The 13,809-nt window shown below is 46.7% G+C and overlaps 1 long non-coding RNA gene and 2 other non-coding genes across 3 annotated transcripts; all 3 read left to right on the top strand.

Moving 5' to 3' along the window:
- Window positions 1-1,920: 1,920 nt before the first annotated feature.
- Window positions 1,921-5,572, top strand: LOC128839281 (uncharacterized). Its single transcript, XR_008445395.1, has 4 exons — window positions 1,921-2,011; window positions 3,285-3,369; window positions 4,126-4,190; window positions 5,265-5,572. It is a non-coding gene; the product is annotated as an uncharacterized LOC128839281 (long non-coding RNA).
- Window positions 3,524-3,655, top strand: LOC128839910 (small nucleolar RNA SNORA13). Its single transcript, XR_008445563.1, has one exon. It is a non-coding gene; the product is annotated as a small nucleolar RNA SNORA13 (small nucleolar RNA).
- Window positions 4,860-4,992, top strand: LOC128839911 (small nucleolar RNA SNORA13). The gene has a single exon (XR_008445564.1). It is a non-coding gene; the product is annotated as a small nucleolar RNA SNORA13 (small nucleolar RNA).
- Window positions 5,573-13,809: the final 8,237 nt, after the last annotated feature.

The following is a 13,809-nucleotide window of genomic DNA, read 5'->3' as shown; positions in this document are numbered from 1 at the left end:
AGGTGGGGTCTCCCAGGATCACAATGGGCATTTCAACTTCCCCTATGGTGATCTTCTGGTCTGGGAAGAAAGACCCTGCTTGCAGCTTCCTGAACAGGCCAGTGTTCCAAAAGATGTGTGCATCGTGCACCTTTCCGGACCAGCCTGCGTTAATGTCTGTGAAACACCCACGGTGATCCACAAGCGCCTGGAGAACCATTGAGAAATATCCCTTGTGATTAATGTACTTGGTGGCTAGGTGGCCTGGTGCCAGAATTGGAATATGCATGCCATCTATCGCCCCTCCGCAGCTAGGGAAACCCATTTGTGCAAAGCCATCCACAATGTCACACATGGTGCCCAGAGTCATGGTCTTTCAGAGCAGGATGTGATTAATGCTCTGCAGACTTCCGTCAACATGAGTCCAATGGTCGACTTTCCCATTCCGAACTGGTTAGCAACCGATCGGTAGCAGTCTGAAGAAGCCAGTTTCCACAGTGCAATTGCCATGTGCTTCTCAAACGACGTGGCAGCTCTCATTCTTGTGTTCTTGCGCCGCAGGGCTGGGGCGAGCTCATCACACAGTCCCATGAATGTGGCTTTCCTCATCCAGAAGTTCTGCATCCACTGCTCGTCAGCCCAGATGTGCATCACGATGTGATCCCACCACTCAGTGCTTGTTTCCCGAGCCCAAAAGTGGCGTTCCACTGTAGTCAGCACCTCCGTGAATTCCACAAGCAATCTCATGTTGTAGCTCCTACGCATGGTGAGATCAATGTCACACTCCTCTTGCCTTTGTAGTTTAAGGAATAACTCCACTGCCACTTGTGATGTGTTGGTCAGAGCAAGCAGCATACTGGTCAACAGTTCGGGATCGATTCCTGCAGCCCAAAGAGGCAGGGTGCACAGTACACAAACTGTTGAAAGATGGTGCCAAATGCATCTGGAAGCACAGTGATTGCTGGGATGCGAAGCAGTGCATCACGGGGCATTGGGACAGGACCCAGGATGCCCCGCGACACGCTCCGCCTTCCCACAAGTCTTAGCGGCAGAAGAGAAAGAGGTGCTCTGTGGGATAGCTGCCCAGAGTGCAATGCTCCGAATACTGTTGCAAGGGTGAACATGCTATTGCGCGGGAAGCTGACAGTGTGAACACACAACAGCGGTTTCCCTTCAGCGCTCTCTGAGCGGTGCTTTAACTCCCTGCGCTGTAACTCTGCCAGTGTAGACATGCCCTAAGGCAGCGCTTTACTGTGGCTGTGTAGTCGTGGCCCCAGCACTGGAGAGAGCTCTCCCAGCGCTGTAAAAAACCCACCCCCATGAGGGATGCAGCTGCCAGCACTGGTGCACTGTCTACACTGCCACTTTACAGCGCTAAAACTTGCAGCGCTCAGGGGGGTGTTTTTTCACACCCGAGGGAGAAAGTTGCAGCGCTGTAAAATGGCAGTTTAGACAACGCCTAAGATTAACTCCTCTCAAGTTAGTCTAGTTTGAGTGGGAGCCCTCACACTGCAAAACAACACCTGAGCTTTACAGTGTGCTTGGTTTAATAGCACTGATTGAGCGTTTGTATTAGCAGCACATTGGTCTATACCTAAAACGTAGGTCCACCTGGCTACATTGCTCAGGCTGTGACAAATGTCCTGCCTGTAAGACATAGTTAGGTGGCCCTAACCCCCACTGTAGATCCAGCAGCGAGGTCAAGGGAAGAATTCTTTCTTCGACCTACCTCCTGCCCGGCCTTTGCAGGGGGTGGAGTAATGGATTTACAAACCAGCCCCCTCCTTCCCGGTGGAGTTGGTACACTCTCCTCCCCTGTCTGTGTGAGGCGCTGGTACAGTCGGCCCCTCTCCGGCGTTGGTACACGCCGCTCCTCCCTGCAGAGTGGTTTGTCCGGCTTGGGGCATGCTGGGAGCGGGGGGTGGAGTCTCTCTCTCTCTCTCTCTCTCTCAGGCGGGAAGGGACTGGACATGGCGGGTGGTTGCTGCTCGGCCACGGGGCCGGTCGGTTTGGGAGCAGCAGCGGCCTCGTGGTGAGCCGGCCCGGCCAGAGCCGCGGGGCAGGGGCGCGTGGTTCGAGAGCACAGGCGGGGTAGCCGGCTCCGTACTGGGGAGCGGGGCGAGGAGGTGGTTCACTCTCCAGTGCTGCGGCTGGGCCTGGCGGCGCCTAGCTCCGTGCACGAGCCCCCGCGCTCTGTGCGTCCAGCGCGCGCCCGGCCAGGCTTCGCGTCCCGTGGCAGTGGCTGGCCTGGCGCGAGGCCGGCGGGGTCCGCCCATGAGGAAAAGGGAGCGGCCCGGGGCCTCGCGCCTCTCGCAGCCCGGCCGCGCTGTGACCGCTCGGCCCGTCAGGCGGCCGCCCCCTCCCCCCGCAGGCCCAAGCGTGTCCGGGGCCGGACCCCCTGGTTGTCGCCTGGGGGGGGCGGCCTGTTGGCTGGAAGCAGCGTGACCGGCGGGCTGGTGCCGCTGACCCTGCCTCGGGCGGGGCGGGGGGAGCCGCTGCCGTTCGTGTGACTCGGGCGCGGGTCCCAGCGGCAATCCTCGGGCACGTCCGCGTGGAGTTGCCAAGAGCGAGTGAGGATTTTGGTACGTGCTGTCGGCCCAATGGCGGCTCAGCTCCGCGTCCTTTCCCGGGCTTTGGAGTGGTGCACGTGCATGTTTGTAACTAACGCAGGCGATGCCAAGAAAGCCCCAAACCAAAAGGTATTTGGGCTGTGCGTGCTCGTGGTGCATGGGGAACAGCGCCGAGTAGACTGACAATCACACGTGCTCGACCCAGGGTTTGGGTACTTCTTAAAAATGGGACTGACTGGCCATAGCATGGTGATGCTTGGGGCAACATTTCACACACACCCCACTTCTGTGAAAGCCCTGAAAGCTATTGGGCATGTTTTTTGAGTGAGGGAACAATGATACCATTGCTCATCTTCATCTATTCTTGGGTGTCCTGGGAGATCTGTCAAATTTTGTAGAAGACTGGGTTTTCTGCATGCACAACTCACATTCCCTAATGTGCTCAGGTTTTGGACTGGGTTTTTTACTACACAATGCACCCTTAAAATCAGCATGGCCAGCCATGAGCAGATCACACAATTTGGAGGAGGGAGGAATCCTTCCGTTTTGTAGAGCAATCTCCAAAAGGCTAGCATGAAATGTGGCTGGGTCTTCTACATAATCACTGGCTGCCAGAAGAGCCCCATGAAGCCAGTGGCATTGAGAACAAAATTTACTTGTATGCAAAATTAGTTTGACTTTAAATTGATCTGTTTAGATATTTGTTATATTTTCTTTTTTCCTCCTGTTTTTCAGATGTAGGCAGACAATGCCCATTGATGCGCTTTGCCAAGTTGACAAATACCGCTTTACAAGAAGTTGGTATGACAGTTCCTGAATGGTATGATTATTTTTAATGGAATACCTGACATTTGTATATAATTCAAAAATTTACTTATAAATAGGTCTCTTTTGGAGGTGACCATTTGTTTATATGCTGTTAAGCTAGGTTTTGCACTGAGAAATGAAATGATCACTTTACAAATATAAATATTTGCCTTTGTGTTACCCATTCACTATCTCGCACAGTGAATGTGGTGTCAAAAAAGGCATACAAGAACTCTTGCTGAAACAGTTTTGGGAGATGGTTATGTACTTTTTCCCTCCACAATTCTGCAAGGACAGAATCTCTGTAGAAAAGTTGATGTTTGGGTGGTATGCATGAGCAGTCTTTAAGGTCAGAAGAGATGGTTATGATCATTTAGTAGTATGACCTCCTGCACATTGTAGGCCACACAACCTCACCCACCCCCACTATATCTTTCCTTCAGCGTTGTTTTTCTTGACCATTATAATAGACATTGAATTAATCTCTTGGAGCTAGCCAGAATTTTGATAAATTTTGGTGAAATTTAGTTTGCTAATTGCTACTTACTAGTACCTTCAAGGGAAGTTCCTTCCTGTCCAAATATAATTATAGAGCCACAAAATTGATTTTAATTGCAAGACACTTGCTGGCTTGATTTGGTGCTGTACCTAGAAGTGTTTCAGCAGTGTGCAGGGTTGCTCTTAAAACAAAAAATTCTAAGAAAATGGTGATGGGTGGGGTTGGAGCAATACATGTTCATTGTACTAACTTGTATTTGTTTCTGTTCAGTGGAGAAAATTAGTCTGAATGAATAGAAGACTACAGTTTCTGTACATATGGCTTTGTATACTATGGTAAGATAGAAATGTGTTTTTCTTTTGAATTCAGAGTCTACATTGGTTAAAGTGAAAGGTTCCCTTTGTATATGGACAGAACCTTTAGGTCTTATTCTATAAACGTTGATTATTTACTTGCAGTTTGTCATGTTTATTTAAAGTTTGGTGAGAGCTCTTACAAAAGAAATATCAGATTTAGAGTTTTGTAGAGTAACGCTTAATTGGCTACTTTGCTTGTAAGGTCATGCAGAATGCTCCAGTGTCCAAGGTGGGAAAGGATGATCTAACTAATAGAATTTTCACTTGACCAGAGCTCAAAGAGCCTCTTCCAAAACTAAAATTAGTTGCAGAATATTGGTGCAAAACGTCATAAGCTAATCAAACCTCAGGCAGTTGTCTGACCTATTGCCCCAAAGCTAAATTGCAGCAGTCAGAAGTGAATCATAATCGCTTTTTCTAGTTTCCACTGGAAGTGAAATTTTTAGTTCTCTTGTTCTTAATATTTACAAGCATGATAATCTTGCATTAAACCATTTAAATAACACTACAAATAACACGCACAATTTTTTTAAAAAGTACTTCTCTTCCTATAACTTGCAGTATAACATTTTGATATTTTTTGGCTAAGACTGCAGTTTAACTGGCAAACTTTACCATTAAACATTTTTTAAGAATATGTAGCATTCTTGTCTGTGTTGCCCATTCATTTTTGTTATTAATGTTTGTGGTGTCAAGAAAGGCATAAAAAAAAGTTCTTCCACAGCATTCTTTGATGTTGGCAATTAATCTCTCCCATGATTCTGCTGTATAAGGGACAGTTTTGTGACTCAGCTTCTATCATAACTAAATTTAGAATAGTGCTTGTAGTTAAAATAAGAGCAAGGAACTTGGTTTAGGAATTAACCTCTGAAGATGTTCCTATACATGTAGATACTTAGAAAAAATAGCTTCACAAAGTCAGGTTTTGTTTCAGTTTTGAAACAGTTAAGTCTCTGCAAAGACATTTTCAACCACTCTAGAGGATCTTGCAGATTGCTAAAGAATAATTCATAAACATATCTCATCTGATATTCAATATTTTTTTTTTTCCAGTAAAGATTTCTACAGCTCAAGTTTGGCAGCATTTCTTCCACCAGAAGAATGTTCTGGAAGAAATATACAGGTAGATGAGTTTTTAAAAGATGGAATTTGGAAATCTGTAAATCATGGTAACATATTACTAGTATGTTCACAAGAAGACTCAAATCGCTTTTAACTATATGTGGGTAATGGTCTTGGGTACTAAAAAATAAAGACTATATTTATTTTTAATTGCTGCATTTGCTGAATTTTTCTAAGTACCACCTTCTCAGTTAACTAAAATCAGTTGTTATACTGTGGTAATAAAATATTAATCCTGATTTACCAGTACATCTGTATTTGTTTGGGGTGAATGTTAGTCCATTAATATTGAACCAGAATAACTAATAAATGGTGATCGTTATTGCCAAGAGTATATGGGAAACTTTTTAACACTTGAAGTGACTGGAAGTACCTTGATTTTGATAGTGTAAGGAAATATAAATTGTTTATTCAGCTGTTCCTTTTGAAAATCTTCACTTTCCAAGTTGAATTGCCTATAAAGCTTAATTGCACTTATACACATTCAAGCTTTACTTCAATGTAAAGATCAGTGTGTCTTTCAGCATCAGTCATAGGCTGTAAACTATACCTTCATCTATAAAAAGTAGAATCAAATACACAAGGCAGAAGTTAGTGTAGAAATGATATCCAAATATGCCATTTCCTTAACTTTGATCAACAAGGGAACTCTGCACAGAGGCTTAGGCCTTGTCTATGCTACACAGTTTTGTCAACAGAACAGTGACGGTGTACACACTGAAATGCTTCTCCTGCTGATATAACTCCCCTGTTATGCCAACATAATAAAACTACCTTGATGAGCATCATAGAGCTTTTTGCAACGTAGTTAGAACAACTCAGCCTCAGTGGAGATGCCCTAATTGGCCTCCAGGAGGTGTCCCACAATACCCATGACCGCTCTGGTCAGCAGTTTGAACTCTGCAGTCCTGAAGGTACACAGGTATGTACCCTCCCCAAACTCCCCCTCTGCATTCCTCTTGTGTTCCTGGTCCCTCTCAGTACTCCGTGCACTCCACGCCTAGGGACTGGCTTCTCAACGAAAGCTGGAGTTACACCCAGCTGTGAGAGCTCTAACCGTGAGACTGACCGAAAGTTTGAGTTTTATCTGGTTATTAAACTCCAGTCTATTCGTGACATACATACATACATCCTCAGTGCTAACATTGAAACACAGTGGCTATAGGTAGGATTTGCTTAGTACAGTTAATACTCAGGAAGCAAGCACTACAGCAGAAATTCAAGCTGGCATGCAAACATTGCCTGGCTGACTGCATCATATAAAGACACATTACTGGGACTCTGTCAAAATGCTCCTTCAAAGCCTCCTTGACTCAAGTAGCCTCTCACTGTGCCCCTCTAATTGCCCTTCTACCTAGCTGCTCAAACTCAGCTGATTAGCCTCAGCGGTCCACCCCAGGGAAACTTTTCCCCCCTTTGATTTGCAAATATTATGCAGAGTACAGCAGGCCTCAATGACCATTGGAGTCATTTAGGTCTAACCTAACAGGATAGCGCCATTGTTCTTTTAATTGGCCGAAGGCACATTCAGTGGTCATTTGGCACCTGTTGAAACACTTCTTGCTGCAAGGCTTCATGAGCCATAGGAGCAAGGGGAAGGCAGGGTCTCTAAGGATTACTTTGGGCATTTCTGCATCCCCCATTGGAATCTTCAGGTTTGGAAAGAAAGTCCCAGCATGCAGCTTTCTATACAGTCCAGTGTGTTCCTAAAGATGCGTGCATCATGCACCTTTCCTGACCACCCAAAGAGCCCCCATAATCCACTAGCACCTGCAAGACCATGGAGAAGAAGCCCTTTCGGTTGATGTACTCTGCCTCCATGAGGAGTGTGCCAGCTTCCATGAGGGACAGGCACCACATCGCAACCCAGCTCTCCGTCACCAAGGAGAAAGACACATTTTCACATCTCCATATTCCTGGGCAACAGACAGTGTACCTGCCCCACCACAAACCAGAACTATCAGTTCGCAGTATTGCTTTTTGACCTGTCAGTGGCCCCCTTGAGAAAACGAAGAGTACTAGTGTATCCCTGCCTCAACAACTGGCTGGTCAGAGGTCGGTTCAGTACTCAGGTGGAAGAGCATATTCAATTAATACTGTCAACCTTTTTGATGCTAGGCCTGTTGAACACACAAGTTGAACTTTGCCCTATTCAAAGAATAGAATTCATAGGTGCAGTCCTCTATTCAGTCCAGGCCAAAGCCTTCTTACCAGAAGCCAGACACTCTGCTCAATCATAGCCTCAGAAAACATTCCACCACCACTGTGAGAACCTGCGTGAAGCTCCCGGGGCATGTGGCATTGTGTACATGTGAGGCTGTGACTCAGACCACTTCAGGCCTGGCTTGTGACAGTGTACCGACCAGGCTGGGACTGCTTGGACAGAGTGGTCACACTTCTCTCTTCAGTGATCGACTGTCCTATGGTGGTTGGACCCAGGCGTGGTAAGTGTGGGCGTTCCATTCAGGAGACCACAACCATCAATGTCTCTAGTCACTGATGCTTCCACACTGGGATAGGGAGCTCAGCTGGGGACTCTCGAGTCTCAAGGCCCCTGGTCCCAGGAGGAGCTCTTGCTACATATCAATGTGAGAGAACTCAGAGCGGTCTGCCCTGCATGGCAAATGTTCCAGCCCCACCTCTAAGACAAGTGTGTGTTGATGTTTACAGACAACATGACTGATGTACTATATCAGTGGTTCTCAAAATTTGGGTCATGACCCCATTTTAATGGGGTCACCAGGGCCAGCATTAGACTAGCTGGAACCCATGCCTGAAACTGAAGCCTGAGCTCCACCCCCAGCTGGGGCAATGGAGCTGTGGCTGCTGTCCCCCCTCCCTGCAGCTGGGGTGGCAGGGCTTGGCCTGCTGCCCCCTTACCCTGGGTATCTCCTGTCCCCCTCCCCCCCCCCCCCCCGGGTCATGTAGTAACTTTGTCAGAAGAGAGGTCGTGCTGCAATGAAGTTTGAGAACCCCTGTTCTATATCAAGAGCATGCTCCTTTCACTTATGCCAGGAAGCCTGTGGAAGTTCTGCATAACCTACTCAATCCACCTCAAGGCTTCCTACTTTCCAGGGGCCCAGAACGGGTTAGCGCCTTATCTCAGCAGGTCCTTCACCAAACATGAATGGTCCATTCACCCGGATGTTGTGAGGGACATTTTGCAGAGGTGGGGAACTCCCCAGATAGACTTGTTTGCAACAGAACACAACAGGAAGTGTCTACAGTTCTGCTCCTTTCAGAATCCCAGTCTGGCCTTGCTCGCAGATGTGTTCCATCTGCCCTAGAAGGACCATCTTTTCTGTGCATTCCCACCCATTCTGCTCATAGACAAGGTCCTGCTGAGGGTCAAGGGGGGTAGGGAGTGAGCATGATCCTGATAGCACTAGCCTGGCTGTACCAACATTGGTTTTCCAACTGAGAGCTCCAGGAGGGTGGTGGACCAATCACCCTATCACTGCTTCCAGACTAGATCTCCCAGGAACACGGCTGTCTCCTTCATCCGAACCTTGAGTCCTTCCATCTGATGCCCTAGAAGCTGCATGGCTGAACCCTTCAGAATTAGTGTGCTCAAGCCCGGTTCAGGAGGTTCTGTTTGGGAGCAGAAAGCCATCCACCAGGGTGACATACCTGGTAAAATGGAGAAGGTTTTCAATCTGGGTAGGGCAGAAGGGGATCTTACCCACTCGAACATCCATAGCGTGTATTCTGGACTATTTGTTACATCTAAAAGAGCAAGAGCTGTGGGTGTCTTGGATCAGGGTGCACCTGGCAGCTAGTTCTGTGTTCCATCCGGGCGTGAGCAGTAAGTCCTTCTTTGCTAACGCGCATTGTAGCCGTTTTCTGAAAGGACTGGACAGGCTCTACCTGCAGGTGAGACAGTCTATCTCGCCTTGGGCCGTTAACTTGGTTTTCTCAAGACTCACAGGGATACCGTTTGAACCCTTGGTGACATGCTCTTTGCTTTGCTTGTCGTGGAAAGTGGCCTTCCTTGTAGCCATTACCTCAGCGAGGAGGGTCTCAGAAATCAGGGCCCTTACTTCAGAATCACCCTACACCGTCTTCTTCAAGAACAAGGAGCAGCTGCACCCCCACCCAGCTTTCCTCCCAAAGGTGGTGTCGGAGTTCCACAACCATCTATGACATTTTTCTTCCCATCTTGTTCCTAAAGCCATGTGCCAATAGCCAGGAGCAGAGGCTCCACTCATTAGATGTCAGGCAGGCGCTGGCCTTCTACATAGATGGGACCAGATCGTTTAGGAAGATTTCTCAGCTCTTCACGGCAGACAGGATAAAGGGCCTCCCAGTCTTGGCCCAAAGAATTTCTTCATGGATTACTTGTATTCACACGTGCTATGACCTGGCAAGTCCCTGCTCTGGCACTGATGGCACATTTCACGAGGGCCTTCTGCGGCATTCTTGGCAAAGGTTTCCGTCAAGGATATCTGTAGAGCAGTGACATGGTCTTTAGTGCACACGTTCACACCCCCCTACACCATCACATAGCAGGCTAGAGATGATGCTGGTTTTGGCAGAGCAGTGCTACACTCCATTTGTCATTGAACGCTGAACCACCTCCTACATCTGCTTGAGAGTCGCCTACACAGGAATGGAAATCAGCAAGCACTCGAAGAAGAAAAAACCGTTAGTAACCTTTCTGTAACTGTTGTTCTTTGAGATGTGTTGCTCATGTCCATTCCAAAACCTGCCTTCCTACCCCTTTGTCGGAGTTACCGGCAAGAAGGAACTGAGGGGGTGGTGGGTCGGTGGGCTCCTATATAAAGCGCCATGAGGGCATGACTCCAGGGGGCGCCAGAGACAACCTGATGGATACCACTGAGGGAAAAACTTTCTGGCGACGGTGCACGCGGCGCACATATACCTACCTAGGAATGGACATGAGCAACATATCTCGAAGAACAACAATTACGGAAAGGTTAGTAACCATTTTTTCTGGTGTCCTTGTGCCGCAGTGCTGACATCAGCTCTTCACACAGTTCCAGGCAGGTGGATTTGCACATCCAAAAGTTCTGCAGCCACTGCTCGTCATCCCATACATGCATCACGATGTGATCCCACCACTCAGTGCTCATTTCCAGAGCCCAGGACCTATGGTCCACCATGGCTTTTTCGAATAGGGGCCACTAACAGAGTTTTGAGAGGGAGTTCTCCAGGTGAAGGTGGAGCAAATGGGGTAAGTGGCTGTTTGTAGTGTGCGTTTGTGCGTGGGGGTAACGTGCTGTGTGCTGAGCTTGTGTTTGTGTGTTTGTTTGTTTGGACTGTGTGCTGTGGCCAGCAGTTGGAAGCTGTGAACTTGTAAGCAAGGTTTGAAATTTAGAAGCCTCCGTTCATTAGCTTGAGCCTTAGTCAGGGGGCGGGGCTATCAGGAAGGCCAGGGCTTTATAAAGCAGTGAGGAAGCAACCAGGGAGCTTTGTGAATGGGCCGCTAAGAGGGAGTTTGGAAGGGGGTGAAGTACACTTGCCATTCTTTAAAACCTTTAAACTAAACTAGAATCAAAACTTCTTGATTTAAACAAAACCTGTCTCATTAATGTAGGTAGCTGTGGGAGAGAATGCAGGCAGAAGCCCAGCAGCAGAGTGGGGGCTATCTTGTTTACTGTGCTCAGTGCAGCATGTATGATTGCCTGCCCTGTGGGCGGGTGGTGTATGTGTGCATTCCGTGCAAGGAGCGTACGGGCTTTGGAGGCCAGGGTGGTGGAATTGGAGGCGCTAAGGGAGGCAGAGAGGTATGTTGATGAGGCTATCCAGGACACTGTAGATTTGTACCACCCCTGCGCTGTTAAGGAGGATGAAAAGCTCAGGGAAGGAGATCAGCCAACGGGAGCAGAGGGAAACCGTCCCATAGTTGGGACCCTCCTTCCAGATTATGTTTGAGTATCCTCTCATACTGAGGTTACCTCTCCGGGGGAGAGAACTCCAGTCATTAGGAAAAGGCAGGTGTTAGTAATGGGAGATTCGATCATTAGAAACATAGCTGGGTTTGTGATGACCAGGAGAACGTATGGTGACTTGCCTGCCTAGTGTGAAGGTTGCGGATCTCTTGAGGCATTTACATAGACTTATGTATAGTGCTGTGGAGGACCGGTGGTTGTGGTACATGTAGGTACTAATGACATAGGGAAGGGTAGGAGAGACGTCCTGGAGGCCAAATTTAGGCTGCTAGGAAAGAGACCGAAATCCAGGACCTCTATGGTGGCATTCTCAGAAATGCTTCCAGTTCCACGCGCAAGGCCAGGTAGGCAGGCAGAGCTTCAGAGTTTCAATGCATGGATGAAACGATGGTGTAGAGAGGAGGGGTTTAGATTTATTAGGAACTGGGGAAACTTTTGGGATGGGGGAGCCTATACAGGAAGGAGGGACTCCACCTAAACCAAAGTGGATCCAGACTGCTGGCACTTAACATTAAAAAGGTTGCAAAGCAGTTTTTAAACTAAGAGTTAGGGGAAAGCTGCTGCAGAGGAGCACGTGGATCGGACAGAGACGTCTCTTAGAGGAGAGTCTATTCTCTAGGTTTTAGTCAGGAGGAGAGGCTGAAAGAGGATAAAGTATGGGCCAGATCAGACGAGAAACATTCACATAAAAAAAGAATCTGACACATCAGAAAAGGGCGGATAAATAAACAGTGACAAATTTTTAAAGTGCTTGTACACAAATGCTAGAAGTCTAAATAATAAGTTGGGTGAACTAGAGTGCCTCGTGTTAAAGGAGGATATTGATATAATAGGCATCACAGAAACCTGATGGAGTGAGGACAATCAATGGGACACGATCATTCTGGGGTACAAAATATATCAGAAAGATAGAACAGGTCGTGCGAACAGGAGGGTAGGGAGGGAGTGGCACTATATGTGAAAGAAAATGTAGAATCAAATGAAGTAATCTTAAATGAATCCACATGTTCCATAGAATCTCTATGGATAGTAATTCCATGCTCTAATAAGAATATAACAGTAGGGATCTATTATCGACCACCTGGCCAAGACTGTGGTAGTGATGATGAAATGCTAAGGGAGATTAGAGAGGCTATCAAAATAAAGAACTCAATAATAGTGGCGGATTTCAATTATCCCCATATTGAGTGGGTACATGTCACCTCAGGACAAAATGCAGAGACAAAATTTCTCGATACTTTAAATGACTGCTTTTTGGAGCAGCTGGTACAGGAACCCTCAAGGGGAGAGGCAATTCTCGATTTAGTCCTGAGTGGAGCGCAGGATCTGGTCCAAGAGGTAACCGCTCGGAAATAGTGACCATAATAATATACATTTAACATTCCTGTGGTGGGAAAAACACCTCAACAGCCCAACGCTGTGGCATTTAATTTTAGAAAGGGAAACTATGCAAAAATGAGGTTAGTTAAACAGAAATTAAAAGGTACAGTGATTAGAGTGAAATCCCTGCAAGCTGCATGGACACTTTTCAAAGACACCATAATAGAGGCCCAACTTAAATGTATAACCCAACTTAAAAAACAGTAAAAGAACTAAAAAAGAGCCACTGTGGCTTAACAACCATGTAAAAGAAGCAGTGAGAGATAAAAAGTCACTGCTATAAGGGAAATAAAAAAATATGTTTTTGTATTTAGCTATACTTAAAATCATCATTCAGATTGTTACATTGTGAGGACTCAGGTATAAAACCCATTTAGCGAAGTCACTAATTGCTTGTATTGGTGATAATTTCCCTAGTGCCTCTTCACTGTTCTTTAAATTGTGGGAAATCTCTTCCTTTCAATTCTCTAGGGGAAGGCAATTGCCTAATCTGTTCTAAGTGGGTACTTATACGTCCCCACAATAGTGGGTAGGGTTACTACGCAAGAAATAAGGGAGGAAAAAGGAGAACATGCCTGTTGTGTTCAATTACAGCTGGTCTTACGGGGCATCAGTTTTGTGGTCTGCCTTATCGGGAGTTGTTTGAAGTTATTTTACACTGGTTTAATTTTCTGATCCTGCCCCATGATGTCCCAAACTCTTGTGTGATTCTCTAGTGATGACTCGAGCTTCTCTGATAATCCTGAATGTTTAAGTATAGAGGGGAAAGCCTGTGTTTTTCATTAAGGTCAAGCACACAATGAACAGGCAAGTAATTTACATTGAGCAGAATATAGATTGAATTTCTGAAATAGCTTGACTACCAGTCCTGACCAGCCCAAGCATTCTTAGCATAGCTATTGCATGGATTATAGTATTGTTTGGCAGGTTATGTATATGTAGAGTTGAAAAGTGTCACTATTGTACATTAATCTGAGGAGAAGGATACCATACAGTAATCTATCAGATTGCATTATATTTCTTCATATTCTCACAAGAACTGAAGCACATGGAAATGTTTGTGTGGAAGGGAGGTGATTTCCTTTCACTGTATGAGCTATCCAGGAAACAGATGTAGGAAGGAATTAGGGGCCAGAGACTTAAGGAGATGTGTGTCCTTGATTTATAAAAGAAAGCCAGGCAGC

The sequence above is a fragment of the Malaclemys terrapin genome, chromosome 6 (assembly GCF_027887155.1).
Source record: "Malaclemys terrapin pileata isolate rMalTer1 chromosome 6, rMalTer1.hap1, whole genome shotgun sequence".
Lineage (NCBI taxonomy): Eukaryota > Metazoa > Chordata > Testudines > Emydidae > Malaclemys > Malaclemys terrapin.
The sequence above is the reverse complement of the archived record's forward strand: the minus strand, read 5'-3'. Positions and strand labels throughout refer to the sequence as shown.